The sequence below is a fragment of the Eptatretus burgeri genome, chromosome 5 (genome assembly GCF_056783735.1).
Source record: "Eptatretus burgeri isolate ZD-2024b chromosome 5, Ebu_testis_v1, whole genome shotgun sequence".
In the NCBI taxonomy this organism is placed as follows: Eukaryota; Metazoa; Chordata; class Myxini; order Myxiniformes; family Myxinidae; genus Eptatretus; species Eptatretus burgeri.
In genome coordinates, this window is record NC_140965.1 from 97,614,888 (window position 1) to 97,636,339 (window position 21,452).

Here is a 21,452-nt window from a genome sequence, read left to right on the forward strand (position 1 = left end):
TTGTATTCCTAAATGCAAATGAGACTCACGGAAATATAGGAAATACGAGAAATTTCTGTGGATGAGAAGTGTCGAGTTCCTATAATTTTCTTTAAATACAATGAGCTGGTCGTGGCAGCCGTGGATATAACACACATACGCACGAACAGACGCTTCTCCTTTTACCAATAGATGCAAAAATCGAGAATAATTTCTCTTGTGGCCCTGGAACCAAACCAAAAAAAAAAAAAAAAAACATATATTTGTCATGGCCATCCTCACAACCCATACACCTTCCAATCACATCCTGCAGTCACTATCTTGGATTGTGATCCATCCAGGATTGTGCCCAATAGCCAAGGAGACTACTTAGGCAGCACCAACGCTCTCCACAGAGTATGGTCCCAATGGATGGATGGATGGATCCTTCTGATTGCAGACTCCATGAAATAAATCATAAACCCTGCCATGTTCACAGGAGCTAATCCCTCAAAGTTGAAAGTCCAGGTCGAAGGTTTGGGGAGAACGCGCCTGTCTACGAACCTCTGGGCCTTGCACCGATCCACGCGACCTCGGGAGTTTGCAATATGGGGAGTTGCAAGCTGTCATCTTTTTGGGAAAGTTCATAAAGTTCTCCAGCTCTTTCGTTGTGCAGAGGCACAGCCGTGTTTCTCACAGGTACATTTCCAAGTATTTTCAGCTGCTTTTAGAAGCTTTGTGAGCCACTTTCGGGAACAATCCTTATCTCTCACGATATACATTCGCTGCCCTGATGACCATCGTTGCTCAGGGTTTCTGAGCATGCACGCTGAGCATTCCAGGGTGGATTATGTCATTTTGAAAAGCTCATATTTATCGATATTTTTACAGCTAATATTTGCACAGTTTTGGCAAGCACAGCAGTTTAGGCTTGGAAGAAACAAGCTATTTGAACATGAGCAAGATAAAAGGGCAATTCATAATGCATTCAACCGATCAAATCGGATAAATAAGAAACATATTGTGTCAGCTGATTTCACATGGTGTGAATTATAATTCAGATTGCATTGCATACGTACGATGATGAATGTAACTACTGAAATCATTTCTCCGATTCTGATGTACCATACTCTGCTACAGACCGTTGGTGCTGCAAAATAAATTCCTTGGCAAGGATTGCACTGGGTGGTTTGCCATTGCCTTCCCAGCAGTAGTTATGGCAGGAATTTGGGATTTGTTGATGGTGCCAGAGATAGCTCCTCTACTCTTCACAAAGGACACCATAGGATCTTTACTGTCCACAAACTAATAGAGACGGGATGTCAGGTTAACGTATATCTGAAGGACAGCACACATTGATGCCTTGCCCTGCATGTGAAACACAGGACGATAGTTTATAGCTGCGTCAAGATGCAAACCCAGGCTAGACAGCTCAAAGGTGAGTGCACATAGCCCGAAGCTATCCTGCCTGTTGGCTTTACAATTGCAAATACTGGACTATATTATATTAAGTTTGTGATGAGTAAATACTCCAATGTATTTTTGTGGGGGGGGTGGGGGGGGGATCAACAAAGCAAAAACACTCCATAATACAAACTTGTATTGCCTTTGCATTTCACCTTGACAAACACAAAGGAACAAGTAAACTGTTGGTGTTTGTTAGCTTTTTAGTATACACCTTCTGAAACACACATGTAACCAGATATTCTGGGATATATTCTGCAATGGTCTGGAAACATGTATATGCTCATCATTTGGAAGTCTGTGTCAATGTGCATGCATTGAGTCACCTCTTCATGCTCCAAAGCTTATAAAACAAGAAAAAGAGCAATCAGAGATTGCAGACCCTCGCCAGGACTTGTTTTGTGTGATGTTTGTGTACTCATGTGTTACCTAATTAATGACATAATTAGAACTGTCACTTTATAACTGCTGGTAGTGATGACTGGGTACCAAAATGGCCCGCTTTGATGCACTTGACCGTGACCGACGACGTTTATTATTATTCAATTGAATTTAGAATGGGATTAAAATAAATTCAATTCAAATCAAATGGAGACCAAATAGGTACAGTCCTGCATTGGAGTAATCAGAAGGAACCTAAATAAGAAAAAAAAGCCAAAGATTAAGTCATCAGGAGGAACCTGGATAGGATTTGTATTTCAGCTGCTACTCCACTACCCTCAAACCCATCCAGGCACAGCCAAATGAGCTTTATTCAAAAAAAATCAAAATCAAAAATAAATCAGATTCCCCCCAAAAAAAATTCTGGCTGCCGGACCATGCAACCAATCAAGTTGAAATTTAAAACATACTAGACGACCTGTGAACCCGCTGGGTTCCCGGTGTGACAGCGGTTGATAAAAAAAAAACAATTCAAAAAAAAAAAAAGATAGCTCCAGCGAACTATACCACTGAGGTTGTTTGCATTGATCAAATTCTCCCGGAGTACTTGACTGAATCATGAATTGATTGTTTCATAATTTTTTTCGTTGCCCGATTTGAACGAAACGATATTGCAGGTCAATGTGAAAAAAAAACAACAGAGAAAAGAAAGTCGAATAAATTATTGTGCGTAATCTTCTGAACACAATTTATTTATGAATGAACATGGAAGTATTAGACCAAAATGGCAAAGTTTATTTTATGCTTCAACATAAATCGTTCTTTGTCTATACTAAATGTTTGAGATTTTTAAATTTAATCATTTCAAGAAAAAAAAAAAAAGATAGCTCCAGCCAACTATACCGCTGAGGCTGTTTGCATTTGTGGTGTATGGGCATAGAGTCCTGAGGGGCGTGGCGTACTTATGATGATAGTCACGTGGGAAGCGGGTTCATATATCCTTATGCGCCCGCTGGAGGCTCGGAGTAGTGTACATCCAGGCACGCAATAAACAGAGTTACGACTACGCTCACACTCTCTCCGTGTCTCACTGCACCCCGGACATTACAGTTGGCTGACGAGGATGGTTGATAGTCGGGGCACGATGCACGGACGGGTGCCCATTTTCGTCGGAGACGACTTCGAATTGTTTTCGGAACAATTGGGGTGCTATTTCCACGAGAATGATGTGGACGATGAGAGCAAGCAAAAGTCGATCTTGCTCGCCTCGCTATCGACGGAACATTATCAACTGCTGAGTGATTTGGTGGTGCCGGACAAGCCCAGTGATGACGGGCTGTCGTTTCAGGACGTGGTGCAGAAGATGAAAGCACACATGGTGCCGGAGAAGTCATCGCAGCTTCTCGATACCAGTTCGATCACCTCGCGAAAGGTACAGAGGAGCGCGTCGCGGATTTCGTCGCGCGAGTGAAGCATTCTTCCATGGCCTGCAAGTTCACGGCGGGGGAGCATCCACCTAGACTCAGAGATCGCTTTGTTTCTGGGTTACAAGATGCAAAAATGGTTTCGGCAATTCTAAGGCTGCGAGGTGACAACGTTACATTTGACTCGGCAGTCGAAACTGCTACAGCTGTCGAGCAGACTCTCGGAGATGTCCGAGCCATCGCCGGCCAGAGCATGACGGGTGATCCAAGCTGAGGCATGACGGGTGATCCCGGGGTCCACGCGATGGCCCAAGCACCCCAGGCCACACGCACGCCCTTCGGTGCAGGCCGGGGCCAGACATCGCAGCGCGGCCGCGCGGGCGACGAGGTGAACACACAGGGGTGTTGGGGGTGTGGAGGTCAACACCTGCGGCGGGTGTGCCCGTATAAAAACACCGTGTGTTTGCATTGTCGCAAGGTGGGACATCTGAAGCGTGTGTGATAAATGGCGTTGGCCGCCGTTAAGGTCATGGATAGCGAGGTGCGGGACGACCCAAGCGACCTGGAGCGCGACCTGCAGCCTGAACATAACGACCCCGGCAGCCCGGAGCATGACATGCAGCCGATAATGAGCCTATTTTCAATTGGTCTGGCAGTAACAAGACCGATGACAGTGGAAATCGAGGTGAACGACACGCCGATCGTATTCCAAATTGATACCGGGGCCGCGGTGTCGATCATGGGTGAACAGACCGCTCGGAGACTCAACTGTCTCAACCTTATCAGGTCTAACCTCACGCTGTACACGTACACCAGCGAAGCGATTACGACAGTTGGAGTGGCAGATGTATCTGTAACCTACCAAGGTCAAAGCGCCGTGCTCTCGCTGTTTGTGGTACGAGGGGAGGGGGTCGGCGCTCTAAGGCCGAGACTGGCTGACACGCATCAGGCTAGACTGGACGATGCGACCCATTCACCTTGGGCGACCCGTGCCGAGCCGATTCGAGAATCAGTCGGAGGAGGTTTTTCAAAAGCATCAAGATTTGTTTTGCAACGAGCTTGAACAACTCGAGGACGTGCAGGCAAAGAATTTGAGGAAGGAGGGAGGGGTGCCTCCCTTGGAGCCCGCGTGCGAGGTCCTGCTGGGGGCAGGGGGTGCGCGGATGCAGAGTTGGTGTCAGTTCCTTGCTTCCTACAACTACGATATACAGTTCCGGAGCAACGGGGAGCATGCCGACTGCAACGGTCCCTCGCGCTTGCATTGCGCAGAGGGCCACGGGGAGCATGCCAATTGTGACGATCCCTCGCGCTTGCCTTGCACGGAGGGTCCAACTTTGTCTGAATCAGCCGACCAGGTTGATGTGTTTGCACTGAGCCAGGTCCAGGGCGGGCCGGTCACCGCCAAGCAGGTCGCGGTGGAGTCGGCTCATGATACGGTACTCGCCCGTGTTGTTCAGGCGATTCCAACGGGGGATTGGAGCAGACTACTCGCCCGTGTCGCTCAGGCAATTCCAACGGGGGATTGGAGCAGAGTACTCGCCCGTGTCGCTCAGGCGATTCCAAAGGGGGATTGGAGCAGAGTGCTCGCCCGTGTCGCTCAGGCGATTCCAACGGGGGATTGGAGCAGAGTACTCGCCCGTGTCGCTCAGGCGATTCCAACGGGGGATTGGAGCAGAGTACTCGCCCGTGTCGCTCAGGCGATTCCAACGGGGGATTGGAGCAGAGTACTCGCACGTGTCGTTCAGGCGATTCCAACGGGGGATTGGAGCAGAGACCTCGCCCGTGTCGTTCAGGCGATTCCAACGGGGGATTGGAGCAGAGTACTCGCCCGTGTCGTTCAAGCGATTTCAACGGGGAATTGGAGCAGACTACTCGCCCGTGTCGTTCAGGCGATTTCAACGGGGGATTTGAGTGATCTGCCTTCGACGGTGGGATCGACTCGTTATCCAGCGCGCGCTCGTGTCGGGCAGGCGATCATTCAAAACATGATCGCCTTGAGCGCGGTATGCATGGTCGAGGAGGCAACGCAGGAGAGGAGGCAAGAAGGGTTCATCTCGACGCCTTCAGTCGTCCATCACACAACCGAACTATGGTTGTTCGCAAAATTGTTGTGGTGGCCAGGGTTGAGTAGAGACATTGAACGAGTGATTAACCATTGTGCCGCTGGGCAGGCGAATGTCGATATTCCGCGCGTGAGCGGCATGTGTTTGATTGTGATCGATGCATTCTCTGGGCGGCCGGAGCATGTGGTTTTGCAGAGGTCTTCGACGGGCATTACTGTAACGAGGCTGCGGACGAGCGTTGGTAATAAAGGCATACCCGATATGCTGGGTTCTGGTAACAGTCCGCAGTTCCTCGCAGATGTGTTTAATGATCTTGTGCATCGCGACGGTGTTCAACACCTTAAACGGTTTGTTAAAATGCTGTGTCATCCTGCCACAAACGAGCAGGCAGAATCGTTTGTTAAAATGTTGCGTCATCCTGCCACAAACGAGCAGGCAGAATCGTTTGTTAAAATGCTGTGTCATCCTGCCACAAACGAGCAGGCAGAATCGTTTGTTAAAATGTTGCGTCATCCTGCCACAAACGAGCAGGCAGAATCATTTGTTAAAATGTGGAAACGTGCTTTGCGTAAAGGGGAGTTTACATCTGCGCGGGCAGTGGTTGATGTCGTTTTGCGACCATATGGGAATACTATACATCTAACCAATGAGGATGTTCCTGTTATTTTGCTGCGACCTGGAGGGTCGGTGGTTGGGGCAATGTTGCGCCCGACGATGGTGCGCGTTTTTGATGTGGGACGGTGGGTAATGGAACCGGCAAATTGCCTGGTTCAGATTGATACTGGGGAGGTGTGGAAGCGGCACGTGGAACCGGGGCATGTTCACTGTTCAGCGTCACCCCCACCTCTGATATCGTCAAAGCCAGATGTGCCGAGCGACATGGAGCCACCACCTCTGATCTTGCCAAGGCCAGACGTGCTGGCGCCCACGGGGCTCGCGAACTCAGGGTGTTTACCTGATTCAGTCCTGTCCGAGGGAGACGAGCAAGCTTGTCGGCCGGGGGCGTTTGATGGTGCAGGGGGAGGTTCGCCTAGGGTGTCACCTCGACCTCGCCAGAAGGCGTGTAAGCGTGGGCCGTCTAGTGGTGCTGTCTGCCCAGGACGGATCAAGTGACGCGGTGCTTGGAGGATTTTGGATGTTGGTGTCCTTTTTCACCAGTGCTTTTTGTGTCATAGTGCCAATACCTTTGCTCGGCGTCATTTTGTCACAAGTTGCTTTTTGTGTCATAGTGCCACTGATTTTTGATTAATATCATGTTGTCGCTTATGTTCGTCATTTTATGATTATGATTGTCATTTTATAATTATAATTTTAGGAGGGAGGAGTGTGGTGTATGGGCATAGAGTGCTGAGGGGCATGGCATACTTATGATGATAGTTACGTGGGTAGCGGGTTCATATATCCTTACACACCTGCTGGAGGCTCGGAGTAGTGTACATCCGGGCACGCAATAAACAGAGTTACGACTACGCTCACACTATCTCAATGTCTCACTGCACCCCAGACATTACAGCATTGATCAAATTCTCCCCGGGATAATTCGGGAATTGATTTCTTAATAATTTTTTCGTTGCCCGATTTTAACGAAACTTGATACTGCTCACCGCAGGAGAATGATGAGTAAGGTGGGCTGAAAATTTTTGCACTATCGTGTACTGTCTTGGCTGTATTTCAGGAGCATACATACATACAAGATGAGAGTTTTAGTAATATATAGATATTCTGCATGACTACTAGATCATAACTTCAATGTCAATCGGTAAAACGGTTCAAGAGAAATCGTTCTTTAAAGATTTTCGTTCAATCCAATATGGCTGTCAGACCATGTCACCCATAGATTATTCATAAACACCCTGGGATCCCCAAGGCTTGGGGAACAGGTGGGTGCAATTTCCCCTCAATCTGTCCAACCGTTCTGGAGAAGAACATTTTTACAGGTTTTTGGGTAAGTCCAACATGGCCGCCAAAACATATGACCTATAACGGCAGAGGTGGGAATGTCTTGATTTTTGAAGGTTAAAAAAAAAAACATGGCTGCTGAACAAAATGACCGATGACGTCATCAATTTTTTTCTGTTGACCAATTTATCCCAAGATGACCCACATAAAATATTATACTGATCGGACGTAGCTTTCTACATACACAATTATGATGTCATAACAAAGGCACCTATGATATCACACAAAATCATACTTATTTCCCATGGGGAGTACTTGACATGTGCCAAGTTTCAATTTTTTTCGTGATGCAGTTTTGGAGAGACAGAGGTCCAAATTTTTCCATTTTTTCCAACATGGCTGCCACACCACGTGACCTAAGATATCATAATTATCATTAAAACATTCTCCATGAGTAGTTGCTCTGATGGTGAAAATTTCGGGTCAATCTGACAAGGAGTTGCAGAGAAAAACCAGACTCAAGTTCTGTGTGGACAAACAAACAAACAAACAAACAAACTAGAAGGGCACTTGGGAGAACACATACCTGCACCAGGCTGATTAGTTTACATTTTGTATCCCACTGATGGGCCGGATATGGATTCAGACCTGAACTATAATTTAATCAGCTTGTTCTTGTCACCTAACCAACTCATCCACTAAAGTTTCATCCCAATCCGTCCATAACTTTTTGAGATATCCTGCAATGTATCATTTGCAAAGTCCTTCTTTGGCACACCTGAGCTCCTCACCACATACAAAGCTTTCGTCTGCAGCCTGATGGAGTACTGCTCTCCTCTCTGGGCTGATGCTCCTGCCTCTCACCTTTCTCGGCTTCACGCTGTGGAAACCAAGGCATTTAGGATTATTGGTATCTCCCGCGGTGAGGCTGAGTCGCTGGGTCTCTTACTCTCTCTCTCACTGCAGGCAGGTCGGTGGTCGTTCTGTCTTCTACCATCTCCCTCTGTCCTCGCCCCCCCCCCCGCTCTGTCTGCGATATGTCCCCCACATTTTGCACGGTGCTCAAGGTCCGCCAGCAACTCCCTTCTGGCAAAGCTACCAAAATCAAGAATCACTGCTCACCTTCACTCTTTCATTCCTTTTTTTTCCCCGCCTTTGGAACAAACTCCCACACACTCTTCAATCCCACTCTTCCCTCCAGGTCTAAAAACAGCTGTTCACCACCATCTCTTGCCTTCCCCCATCCAAAACCATGATCCTTTCTCCCCCCGTTAATCCACCCCAAACCCACCTCCTTCAAATTCCCTGCTTTTCTTCCTGAAAGTCCCTGTCATTTCCATCTTGTTTACCCTGTGTCTCACTTCCACAGATATCCTCATGTCTCTGTTCCACACTTTTTTCCTTTCCACTCCCGCCCCTCTTGTCTCCTGCTCCCCTTGTTGTATGTTCTGTGTGTTCGCTCTCATATGAGCCTCGACAATGTTTACAAATAAAAATATATTAAAATGGTGAAGAAGAACTTTAAAAAAATTTTTATCGGATCCCGATCTGGATATGGATCTTCACCAAAATCGAATCAATTCTTCCTTGTTAAACACCCAACATGCCCACCAAGTTTCATCCAAATCTATGCACAACTTTTTGAGATATTGTGCTATATATATCATTTTTGGCCCTTTCACTCAATGTTGAAGAATCACTAAAAATTCTCAGATCAAGATCCAGATCTTCACCAAAATCTAATCATTTCGTTCTTCACATACCCAAACTCTCCAGAAAATTTCGTCTAAATCCGTCCACAACTTTTTGAGATGTTTTGTTCACAAGCAAACAAACAGACAGACAGACAGGGGTGAAAACATAACTTCCATCCAACTTTAGTGGCAGAGGTAACAAACAACCAACCAAACAAACCCAAATGCAATACCCTCTCCTCCGACGAGGGTAATTATGTCTATTGGTGCAAGGATCACATGTCAGCCTCCTCTCTCTCTCCTAGAATAAACTTTCATATGTGGTTGCTTCATTCCTGGCTTATTATATTGATGACTTTCATCACATGCCTGTTTTCTGTGATTCATAACTTGCCTGTTATTTCCTGACATAACCTGCAGAAGTAAAATAAGTGGTAATATAAAGCACCAAATTAATTTGTGTCCAATTCTCCATTCATTTAAATAATAATTTCTGTGAAAATGACTTGCGAGTAAGTACCACCAAACATGCCACTCAAACCTTGTATTATTAATTAGAGAACAAGAAGCACCCGCTCCCTACAAAAGCCGCCATTTGGGGTCGTGCCATTATCTTTATGATCATTAATACCATGGCAGAGTATTAATACCGTCCTACTAGTGATCTTGTTCCAAGCGTACAACACGATCTTCTGACACATCCATTTATTTGGGCAGTGTATAGGCAACAGACCACTGCCTTGATTGTTCCCGAATATAAAATTAGCCGGGGTTACGTGCATGAAGCGAAAATATGCGTCCTGCTTATGTGCATATATAATACGTTGTGGTTATATTGTTGTGGGCCGGGGTTCGGTGGCGAGGATGACCGCTAGATGGAGCAGTTAGGCCGTCTCCCACCGAACACCGGAATCGAAGGTCGTAACCCTTGGATAACTCCAAAGGTCACGGGTCCCTTAGCGGACCGTGGACGCCAATATTGTGAGGGCATGAGGTAGGGTACACTTGTCCAATTCCAATTTACCTAAGTACCCATGCCGTCTAACTACCGGGGAAACCACACCCTCGGCCGACTTTGTCCGAACCAAGTCGCTATCACCAACTCGGATCCGGCGTAACCGAGCGGAAGTTACCAAAGCCGTGACGGACCAAATGAACAATTTACGGCACAAACGGCCTCACTAATTCTCAACACACTCCATGCTGGGCCAATGAAAGGAAACACGGACAACGAACTGGAACATTTAACACGGAGGTGTATTTATAAACAATAGTCGGGGAGGGGGAGCACACAAAGAGCAGAGTTATCCGAATAAAAGAAATGCAGGCAATGTACAGTGAGCGAAAAGCACTTAACAGTTCTACTTAACAGAATGGTAACACACACACACACACACACACACACACACACACACACACACACACACACACACACACACACACACACACACACACACACACACACACACACACACACACACGAACTGGACCCCGTCGGGTCTTTATTTTGGCATTTCAGCTTGGAGGGAAAGGCGAGCCGAGGGCAGAAGCCTATTCTTGCATCTGTCCGCCTCGTGCGGTCTGGTAGAGATTGTCTGGTGGTGGGACTCGGACCCGCCGCCACAACGCAGCACCAATCACCAGGGACCAGGAACGATGCAACGGACACCAGCCAGCAAGGGAACGGACCAGACGAGACGAGCACCCGCGGGTAGACGAGATCACCAGTAGTCAAGACGAGGCTTCTTCTCTTTCTCCTTCTTTTTTTTGACCGCTCGCCACCTCCTCTTAACCTTCCCCTCCCCCACGGGTCGAGGGAACCGCTCTGAGGGACTCGCCTCCGGATTGGACGAGGGGCGAACATCCCATCTGGCTGGGCGGGGCGCCCTGAGGTGGTCAGTCTCCTGATTGGACGAGGCGTCTCGGGGTGTGTGTCGAGGCGTCTCGCAGCCCCCCCCCCCGAAGAGGCTCCGTAGTAGCTTTCAGCAGGCTGGCCTCCCACTGGCTGGGGCGCGCGTGCGATGCTCGTGCTTCGCTCATTGGCTGGAGGAAACGTTCCATGCCCTTCCTCGGGGCGGAGCCTCAATCTGAGGCGATGGAGGCTCTGCCCACCCCTTCAGCCAAAAACACGTGGGCAATGGCGACCGGGTTGAGTGAGGGACGGTGCAGTTGTTGTTGTTTTTGTTGTTATTGTTGTTGTAGTAGATGTATAAAACCTGACTATAAAATAACTCACAGTGCACACATGAAATTCCCATTATAGAAAGGGGATGGATTATAACTATACACGTATACTTATCGAAATAACTGAACTACGGGGACTCTCGCTGTTTGTGTGCAAAAGGTTTCCAGATTTGTAACAATATCGCTTTCGGATAATTTCAATTTCACCCACATTTCCCCCAAAGAAAGAAAATGCCAAGATGGGCGAAAAAAACATTTCAAAACCTGATGGAATCAAATGAAACTTGCACATACACAACTCCAGGGTGCCCTCATTAATCCCTGAAAGTTTCACCTTCCTCGGTCAAATCATTTCGGAGGACAAGATGATACATACATACACACATAAACTTGCTCCACTTTTGGATTCGCTATATATGCTAGACATCCCTTATTGTCGGGTTTTCCGTGTGTGTGTGTGAGAGTGTGTGTGTGTGTGTGTGTGTGTGTGTGTGTGTGTGTGTGTGTGTGTGTGTGTGTGTGTGTGTGTGTGTGTGTGTGTGTGTGTGTGTGTGTGTGTGTGTGTGTGTGCGTGTGTGCGTGCGCAACGCGAGGCTCCACGGCACAAACCAGCGAACCGATTTTGATGAAACTTTCCCAACATGTGCTGTATTTGTTGGGAATGTGCGCATTTGAATTTCGTTGCCAAGCAACCACCCGTTGCTGTGCAGTGGCCGAAAAACCCGTACAGTATTTTCAATACTTGTCCTTCAGTTTTGAATGTAGAGAATCGAGACTTCGGAATTAAACACTCGAGATATTTAGAAAATTTTACTTGAGCCTGTTTTTAATTGAGGTTTTATTTTTCAAATGGTAGTCTTTCAAAATCGGTTGTCTATTCACTGTCATTTTTTATGAGGGGCTAAGGAAAGTGGGCGGAGCTTACGGAAAATGGACGTGGATGATGAAAAGTGGGTGTGGCGAAGGAAAGTGGGAGTGGTGTGGAAAAGTGGGCGTGGCTTATGGAAAGTGGGTGTGGCTTATGAAAAATATTGTGTGGCTCAGGAGGTGTGGTCAAACAAGAGCATTGACAGAAGTTTATCGGGTTTTCCGTGTGTGTGTGTGTGTGTGTGTGTGTGTGTGTGTGTGTGTGTGTGTGTGTGTGTGTGTGTGTGTGTCTGCAACGCGAGGCTCCACAGCACAAACCAGCAAACCGATAATTTATTTACCAAAAACGATTCCCCATCCACACACCACCTCCAATTATTCATTTATTTACCAGAAACAATTCCCCACCCACACACCACCTCCAATTATTTATTTATTTGCCAAAAACGATTCCCCACCCACACACCACCTCCAATTATTTATTATTTTACCGTAAACGATTCCCCACCGACACACCACCTCCAATTATTTATTTATTTACCGAAAACGATTCCCCACCCACACACCACCTCCAATTATTTATTTATTTATTTACCGAAAACGATTCCACGACCCACACACCACCTTTAATTATTTATTTATTCACCGAAAACGATTCCCCACCCACACACCACCTTTAATTATTTATTTATTTACCGAAAACGATTCCCCACCCACACACCACCTCCAATTATTTATTTATTTACCAAAAACGATTCCCCACCCACAGACCACCTTTAATTATTTATTTATTTACCAAAAACGATTCCTCACCCACACAACACCTCCAATTATATATTGGATTCGTTATATGTCCCTAATTTGCGGGTTTTCCGTGTGTGTGTGTGTGTGTGTGTGTGTGTGTGTGTGTGTGTGTGTGTGTGTATGTGTGTGTGTGTGTGTGTGTCTGCAATGCGAGGCTCCACAGCACAAACCAGCAAACCAATAATTTATTTATTTACCGAAAACGATTCCCCGCCCACACCCCAGCTCCAATTATTTATTTATTAACTGAAAACGATTCCACGACCCACACACCACCTTATTTATTTACCGTAAACAATTCCATGACCCACATACCACCTTTAATTATTTATTTATTTACCAGAATAGATTCCACGATACACACACCACCTTTAATTATTTAGCGAAACGATTCCACAACCCACACACCACCTCCAATGATTCATTTATTTATTTACCATTTTGGATTCTCCTCCCGACACACCACCTCCAATTATTTATATATTTACCGTAAACGATTCCACGACCCACACACCGCCTGCAATTATTTATTTATTTACCCAAAACGATTCCACGACCCACACACCACCTTTAATTATTTACTTATTTACCGAAAACGATTCCACGACCTACACTCCGCCTCCAATAATTTATTTATTTTTCGTAAACGATTCCACGATCCACACACCACCTCCAATTATTTATTTATTTCCTGAAAACGATTCCACCACCCACACACCACCTCCAATTATTTATTTAACATTTCGGATTGTCCTCACGACACACCACCTCCAATTATTTATTTACCGAAAACTATTCCCCACCCAAACACCACCTCCAATTATTTATTTACCAAAAACGATTTCACGACCCACACACCACCTTTAATTATTTATTTACCAAAAACGATTCCCCACCCACACCCCACCTCCAATTATATCTTGGATTCGTTAGATGTCCCTAATTTGCGGGTTTTCCGTGTGTGTGTGTGTGTGTGTGTGTGTGTACGTGTGTGTGTGTGTGTGTCTGCAATGCGAGGCTCCACAGCACAAACCAGCAAACCAATAATTTATTTATTTACCAAAAACGATTCCCCGCCCACACCCCAGCTCCAATTATTTATTTATTTACTGAAAACGATTCCACAACCCACACACCACCTCCAATTATTCATTTATTTATTTACCATTTCGGATTCTCCTCCCGACACACCACCTCCAATTATTTATATATTTACCGTAAACGATTCCACGACCCACACACCGCCTGCAATTATTTATTTACCCAAAACGATTCCACGACCCACACACCACCTTTAATTATTTACTTATTTACCGAAAACGATTCCACGACCTACACTCCGCCTCCAATAATTTATTTATTTTTCGTAAACGATTCCACGATCCACACACCACCTCCAATTATTTATTTATTTCCTGAAAACGATTCCACCACCCACACACCACCTCCAATTATTTATTTAACATTTCGGATTGTCCTCACGACACACCACCTCCAATTATTTATTTACCGAAAACTATTCCCTACCCACACACCACCTCCAATTATTTATTTACCGAAAACGATTTCACGACCCACACACCACCTTTAATTATTTATTTACCAAAAACGATTCCCCACCCACACCCCACCTCCAATTATATATTGGATTCGTTATATGTCCCTAATTTGCGGGTTTTCCGTGTGTGTGTGTGTGTGTGTGTGTGTGTGTGTGTGTGTGTGTGTGTGTGTGTGTGTGTGTGTGTGTGTGTGTGTGTGTGTGTGTGTGTGTGTGTGTGTCTGCAATGCGAGGCTCCACAGCACAAACCAGCAAACCAATAATTTATTTATTTACCGAAAACGATTCCCCGCCCACACCCCAGCTCCAATTATTTATTTATTAACTGAAAACGATTCCACGACCCACACACCACCTCCAATTATATAATGGATTCGTTAGATGTCCCTAATTTGCGGGTTTTCCGTGTGTGTGTGTGTGTGTGTGTGTGTGTGTGTGTGTGTGTGTGTGTGTGTGTCTCCAATGCGAGGCTCCACAGCACAAACCAGCAAACCAATAATTTATTTATTTACCGAAAACGATTCCACGACCCACACACCACCTCCAATTATATATTGGATTCGTTAGATGTCCCTAATTTGTGGGTTTTCCGTGTGTGTGTGTGTGTGTGTGTGTGTGTGTGTGTGTGTGTGTGAGTGTGTGTGTGTGTGTGAGTGTGTGTGTAACGCGAGGCTCCACAGCACCAATTTCGATGAAACTTTGCCAACATGTGCAATATGTGTTGGGAACGTGAGCGTTTGAATTTCGTTGCCAAGCAACCACCCGTTGCTGTGCAGTGGCCAAAAAAACCGCGTACAGTATTTTCAAAACTTGTCCTTCACTTTTGAATGTAGAGAATCGAGACTTCGGAATTAAACACTTCGAGATATTTAGAAAATTTTACTTGAGCCGATTTTTGATTGAGGTTTTATTTTTCAAATGGTAATCCTTCAAAAATCGGGTGTCTATTCACCATTATTTTTAATGAGGGGCTTAGGAAAGTGGGCGGAGCTTAGGGAAAGTGGACGTGGTTGATGAAAAGTGGGAGTGGCGTAGTAAAGTGGGAGCGGCATAGGAATGTGGGCGCGGCTTATGGAAAGTGGGCGTGGCTTATGAAAAATAGTGTGGCTCAGGAGGTGTGGTCAAACAAGAACATTGACAAGTTTATCGGGTTTTCTGTATGTGTGCGTGTGTGTGTGTGTGTGTGTGTGTGTGTGTGTGTGTGTGTGTGTGTGTGTGTGTGTGTGTGTGTGTGTGTGTGTCTGCAATGCGAGGCTCCACAGCACAAACCAGCAAACCAATAATTTATTTATTTACCGGAAACTATTCCCCACCCACACACCACCTCCAATTATTTATTTATTTGCCGAAAACGATTCCCCACCCACACACCACCTCCAATTATTTATTTATTTACCAAAAACGATTCCACAACCCACACCACCTTTAATTATTTATTTATTCACCGAAAACGATTCCCCACCCACACACCACCTTTAATTATTTATTTATCGAAAACGATTCCCCACCTACAAAACTCCTACAATTATTTATTTATTTACCGAAAACGATTCCACGATCCACAACACCTTATTTATTTATTTATTTACCGTAAACGATTCCACGACCCACACACCACCTTTAATTATTTACCGAAATCGATTCCACGATCCACACACCACCTTTAATTATTTATTTACCGAAAACGATTCCACCACCCACACACCACCTCCAATTATTTGTTTATTTACCATTTCGGATTCCCCACCCACACACCACCTCCAATTATTTATTTATTTACCGAAAACGATTCCACGACCCACATACCGCCTCCAAATATTTATTTATTTACCAAAAACGATTCCACGACCCACACACCGCCTCCAATTATTTATTTATCGAAAACGATTCCATGACCCACACACCACCTTATTTATCGTAAACGATTCCACGACCCACACACCACCTTTAATTATTTATTTATTTACCGAAAATGATTCCACGACCCACACACCACCTCCAATTATTTATTTATTTACCGTAAACGATTCCACGATCCACACACCACCTTTAATTATTTACCGGAAACAAATCCACGACCCACACTCCGCCTCCAATAATTTCTTTATTTTTCGTAAACGATTCCACAATCCACACACCACCTCCAATTATTTATTTATTTACCGAAAACGATTCCACGACCCACACACCACCTCCAATTATTTATTTATTTTCCGTAAACGATTTCAACACCCACACACCACCTCCAATTATTTATTTATTTAACATTTTGGATTCTCCTCCCGACACACCACCTCCAATTATTTATTTATTTACCGAAAACTATTCCCCACCCACACACCACCTCCAATTATTTATTTATTACCGAAAACGATTCCACGACACACACACCACCTCCAATTATGTATTGGATTCACTTGATGTCCCTTATTTGCGGGTTTTCCATCTGTGTGTGTGTGTGTGTGTGTGTGTGTGTGTGTGTGTGTGTGTGTGTGTGTAACACGAGGCTCCACAGCACCGATTTCGATGAAACTTTGCCAACATGTGCAATATGTGTTGGGAATGTGCGCGTTTGAATTTCGTTGCCTGGCAACCACCCGTTGCTGTGCAGTGGCCAAAAAACCGCGTACAGTATTTTCAATACTTGTCCTTCAGTTTTGAATGTAGAGAATCGAGACTTCGGAATTAAACACTTTGAGATATTTAGAAAATTTTACTTGAGCCGATTTTTGATTGAGGATTTATTTTTCAAATGGTAGTCCTTCAAAAATCGGGTGTCTATTCACCGTCATTTTTTATGAGGGGCTTAGGAAAGTGGGCGGAACTTCGGGAAAGTGGACGTGGTCGATGAAAAGTGGGAGTGGCTTATGGAAAGTGGGAGTGGCTTATGGAAAGTGGGAGTGGCTTATGGAAAATATTGTGTGGCTCAGGAGGTGTGGTCAAACAAGAGCATTGAGAGAAGTTTATCGGGTTTTCCGTGTGTGTGTGTGTGTGTGTGTGTGTGTGTGTGTGTGTGTGTGTGTGTGTGTGTGTGTGTGTGTGTGTGTGTGTGTGTGTGTGTGTGTGTGTGTGTGTGTGTGTGTGTGTGTGTGTGTGTGTGTGTGTGTGTGTGTGTGTGTGTGTCTGCAACGCGAGGCTCCACAGCACAAACCAGCAAACCGATTATTTTTCAAATGGTAGTCCTTCAAAAATAGGGTGTCTATTTACCGTCATTTTTTTATGAGGAGTGCCAGTTGGCAAAATACGCAATAGGAAAAATCTTGCCAGGCAGAGGAACAATTGTATGTGAACCAATACGTCTTGGCAATGAATCATTGTCGGTGGATCAGTCACAATGAAAAGCATTGTATCCAGCGCTTCGATCCGAGCGAATCCCTCGTCGCCTACCGGCTTGTATATGTATGGATTACAGTGACCTTGCAGTTTAATAGTGACAATCACTCATTCGGTGTCACTGACCTACATGTCCCAATAGCACTGACCCTGTGATAACTTGGAGCAATCAATGTTGCAGATACAGAATTTGGGAATTGAGAAATAGGAAATGCCAAAAGGCCGACACTTGTGAAGACATTGTGGGGTCTTGAAGTACAACATACATTTGGAATTTAACACATGCTACATGACTCGAAGGTAAGTGCACGTCCTCTGAACGATTACATCCCCTCAGGCATTAATACGTGCTTGGATCTGGTGCACCTGTATACACCTCAAAGCATTTGTATAAGAATTTTCAGATGAGAAATAACAGTTTGATAATGATGGAATATATTCTGTGAAGAACCAACACAGATTAGACATTTGAAAGAGAGCATAGTCCAGGACCACTGACCTATGGTTTTATATTAGTGAAGTTAACAAAAATCTCATCTGTTTTATGCAGATCACAAAATATGACATTGGTCTGATGGCAGTAGCATTGATCTTTGCGCCCGTGGAGTCGAGGAGGTCCGAGCGTGGGAGTCTAGGAAAGTATTTGCGCGAGCATGAAGAGGATCGAACCGAGTAATTTTTGAATTTCATGTATAAAGAGAGTAGGGAGAGTGGGACTTAAGGAAGGGGAGGGGTGGTGGGGGGGTGAGGAAGAGAAGAGAAGAGGGAGTGAGGGGTGGGAGGAGTGCCTTGAGAGTGGGGGAGGAGATTCGGGTGTGGAGAGAGAGGGGTGGGCAGGGGGGTTAGTGGAGAAAGAGTGGTGTATGTGCATGTGTGCACACAAAATTATGATAACAGGCCAGGGTAGTAGGTCAAGCAGGTCAGCCAGGGCAGTGCTGCTGATTGATGATCAGAGCATCCCAAACTGATCAAGATGGAACTAACTCGGCCAGGTGGACAATTTTTTTTTTTTTTTTTTGTATACCTTGGTCGAGGCTCGTATGAGAGCTAATACACAACTCACAGCAAGGAGGCATGAGACAAGAGGGGCGGGAGTGGAAGGGACAAAACAGTGGGGAACAGACACATTAGGTGAACTGTGGAAGGGAGAGGGATGGGGATGGGATAGGGAACATGGCGAAGAGAAGATGGACATTTCAGGGACTTTCAGGAATGAAAGCAGGAGAAATGAAGGAAGTGGGCTTGGGTGGATTATCGGGGGTAGAAAAGATCGAGGATTTGGATGGGGGAAGATAAGAGGTGGTGGTGAACAGCTGTTTTGAAAGCCTGGAGGGAAGAATGGGAAAGAATAGAGTGAGGAAGTTTATTCCAAAGGCGGGAAAAAAAGAGGAATGAAAGAGTGAAGATGAGCAGTGATTCGTGATTTTGGTAGTTTTACCAGAAGGGGGTTGTTGGCAGACCTTGAGCGCCCTGTGGAAATGTGGTGGGGACAAATCGCAGAGAGAGCAGGGGGGGCAAGGCTGGAGAGGAGTCGGTAGAAGACAGAAAGACCACCGACCAACCTGCGGTGATTGAGTGAGAGGCCCAAAGACTCAGCTTCATTGCGGGAGATGCCGATGATCTTAAATGCCCTGGTTTCGACAGCGTGAAGCCGAGAAAGGTGGGAGGCAGGAGCACCAGCCCAGAGGGGAGAGCAGTACTCCATCAGGCTACGGACAAAAGCTTTGTAAGTGGTCAGGAGCTCAAGAGGGCCGAGGAAGGACGGAGGATTCCCAGTCGGCGACTGGCTTTTGAGGCGAGGTTGGAAATGTGACTTTCCCAGGAAAGGTCATGGCAGATAGTGAGACCTAGAAGCTTGAAAGAAAAGACTTCTTCCAGAGGATTGTTGAGAAAGTGGATGGGGGGGTTTTGTAAACGGTCCTTTCGAAGAGACAGAGTGAGAGTGTGAGATTTGTCTGGATTGAAAGACATGTTCCACGTGTTGGACCAGTTTGTGATTTTATCCAGATCTGCAGTGAGCGAAGAAGCTGCTGCTTGCCGGTCTGAGGGATGACAGATGGTACGGCAGAGGGTGGAGTCGTCGGCAAAGAGAAATAGAGGATTTTCCAGAGAGTCCGAGAGATCATTGATGAAAACCAGAAAAAGAACAGGGCCCAGAATGCTACCTTGAGGAACTCCAGCCTGCACAGGAAGAGGGGATGAAAGAACTCCATTTAGGGCCACACGTTGACTGCGACAGGAGAGGAAGTCTGCGAGCCATGAGTGGAGATGGCCTTGAATACCATGGGAAGAGAGTTTGGTGAGTAGGGCAGGGTGCCAGACTGTGTCAAAAGCACGTGATATGTCCAGGGATACGGCTCGGATTTCCTGTCTGGCATTGAGGACCTCCATCCATTGATGGGAGAGCAGAAGCAGCATATCCAGGGTCGAGTGACCTGGTCTGAAACCAAATTGATGATTGGAAATCAAGCCATTGGAGAAGAGGAAGGATTTCATGTCTGAAGCGATGATGGATTCCATCACCTTGCTGATGATTGGGAGAAGGCTGATTGGTCTGTAGTTACAGGGATCTGTTTTTGCACCTTTTTTATGCAGGGCAGTGATGTTAGCAGATTTCCAAGCAGATGGCAGATGACCTTGGACAAATGAGAGGGTGAATAGAACAGAGAGAGGGTGAGCAAGAGCAGAAGAGCAGGCTTTGAGGACATGTGGGCTGATGCCGTCTGGACCGGTTGCAGAATGTGAGTCGAGGTTTGACAGCAAGCTCTCCACCTTGTCAGGAGAAAAGGACACAGAGTCCAGGGACAGTTGGGTGCGACTGGGTAAAGTGGGTAGAGATAGTGATGGGTTTAGGGCACAAGATTTAGCTGCAAACACCGAGTTTAGACATTCAGCTTTATCACGTGTGGAATCAGCAGTGCGGCCATTTGAGGTAAGGGAGGGGATGGAGGGGGAACATACACCAGAAACAGATTTGATTAAACGCCACCAGGATTTTGAGGAGGGAGAGAGGTTTGAGAGTTCAGACTTGAGATGAGAAAAATGTTGTTTTCTGGCTCTCCTGAGGGTAGATACACACTTGTTCCGAGCTTTGTGGAAAGAACTGAGATTGCCCTCAGTTGGGTTTGCTTTCCATGAGGCAAAGGCAAGTTGTTTCAGGACAACTGCCTCACCACAAGCTTCAGTAAACCAAGGGCAGGAGGAAGGGTAAGACAACTGAACACGAGAGGGGATAAATCTGTGCATGAGGGAGAGCAAGTTTCTTTGAAAGAATTCCCAGGATGAGTTGATGTTTGAGAAAGTAGTGATCGGAGACCAGTCTGTAAGTTTGATGGCTGCTCGGAGACCCTGCCAGTCGGCTTGAGTGAAATGCCAGACTCGACGGCGGTGAGGTGGTTCTCTGATAACAGCCAGAGAGATGTCCACTTTGACAAGGACGTGGTCAGAAGAACCGATTGGAGCGAAGGAAGAGCAGCAGATATTGTCAGGGAAATTTGTCAAAATCAGATCCAGAAGAGATGGAGTACCATTGGTTGAGATCCGGGTTGGGAAGTTGACCGATTGAGTCAGTCCCAATGAGTCGCAGAAAGCTTTTGCTGAGGTGCAATGGCAGGTGAGAGAGGTACCCACACTGAGCCAACTGGCGTGATGACAATTGAAGTCACCACATAAGAGGAAGAGAGAGTTTGGATGAGAAGATAGAAGATGGTCCATGTTTTTGGATAGTGAGGTGTAGATGGAGTCATCACTGTTCGGTGGACGGTACAGTACACATATAAAAATGAGGTGGGAGTGGAGGGGAAGCCGAAGCCAGAGGTATTCC

At 46.0% G+C, this 21,452-nt stretch overlaps 1 protein-coding gene across 2 annotated transcripts in view; it reads right to left on the reverse strand.

The window, feature by feature from the left end:
* Nucleotides 1-21,452, reverse strand: part of LOC147027020 (nuclear receptor coactivator 7-like) — a 131,386-nt gene that overhangs the window by 96,675 nt on the left and 13,259 nt on the right. The window lies entirely within an intron of this gene.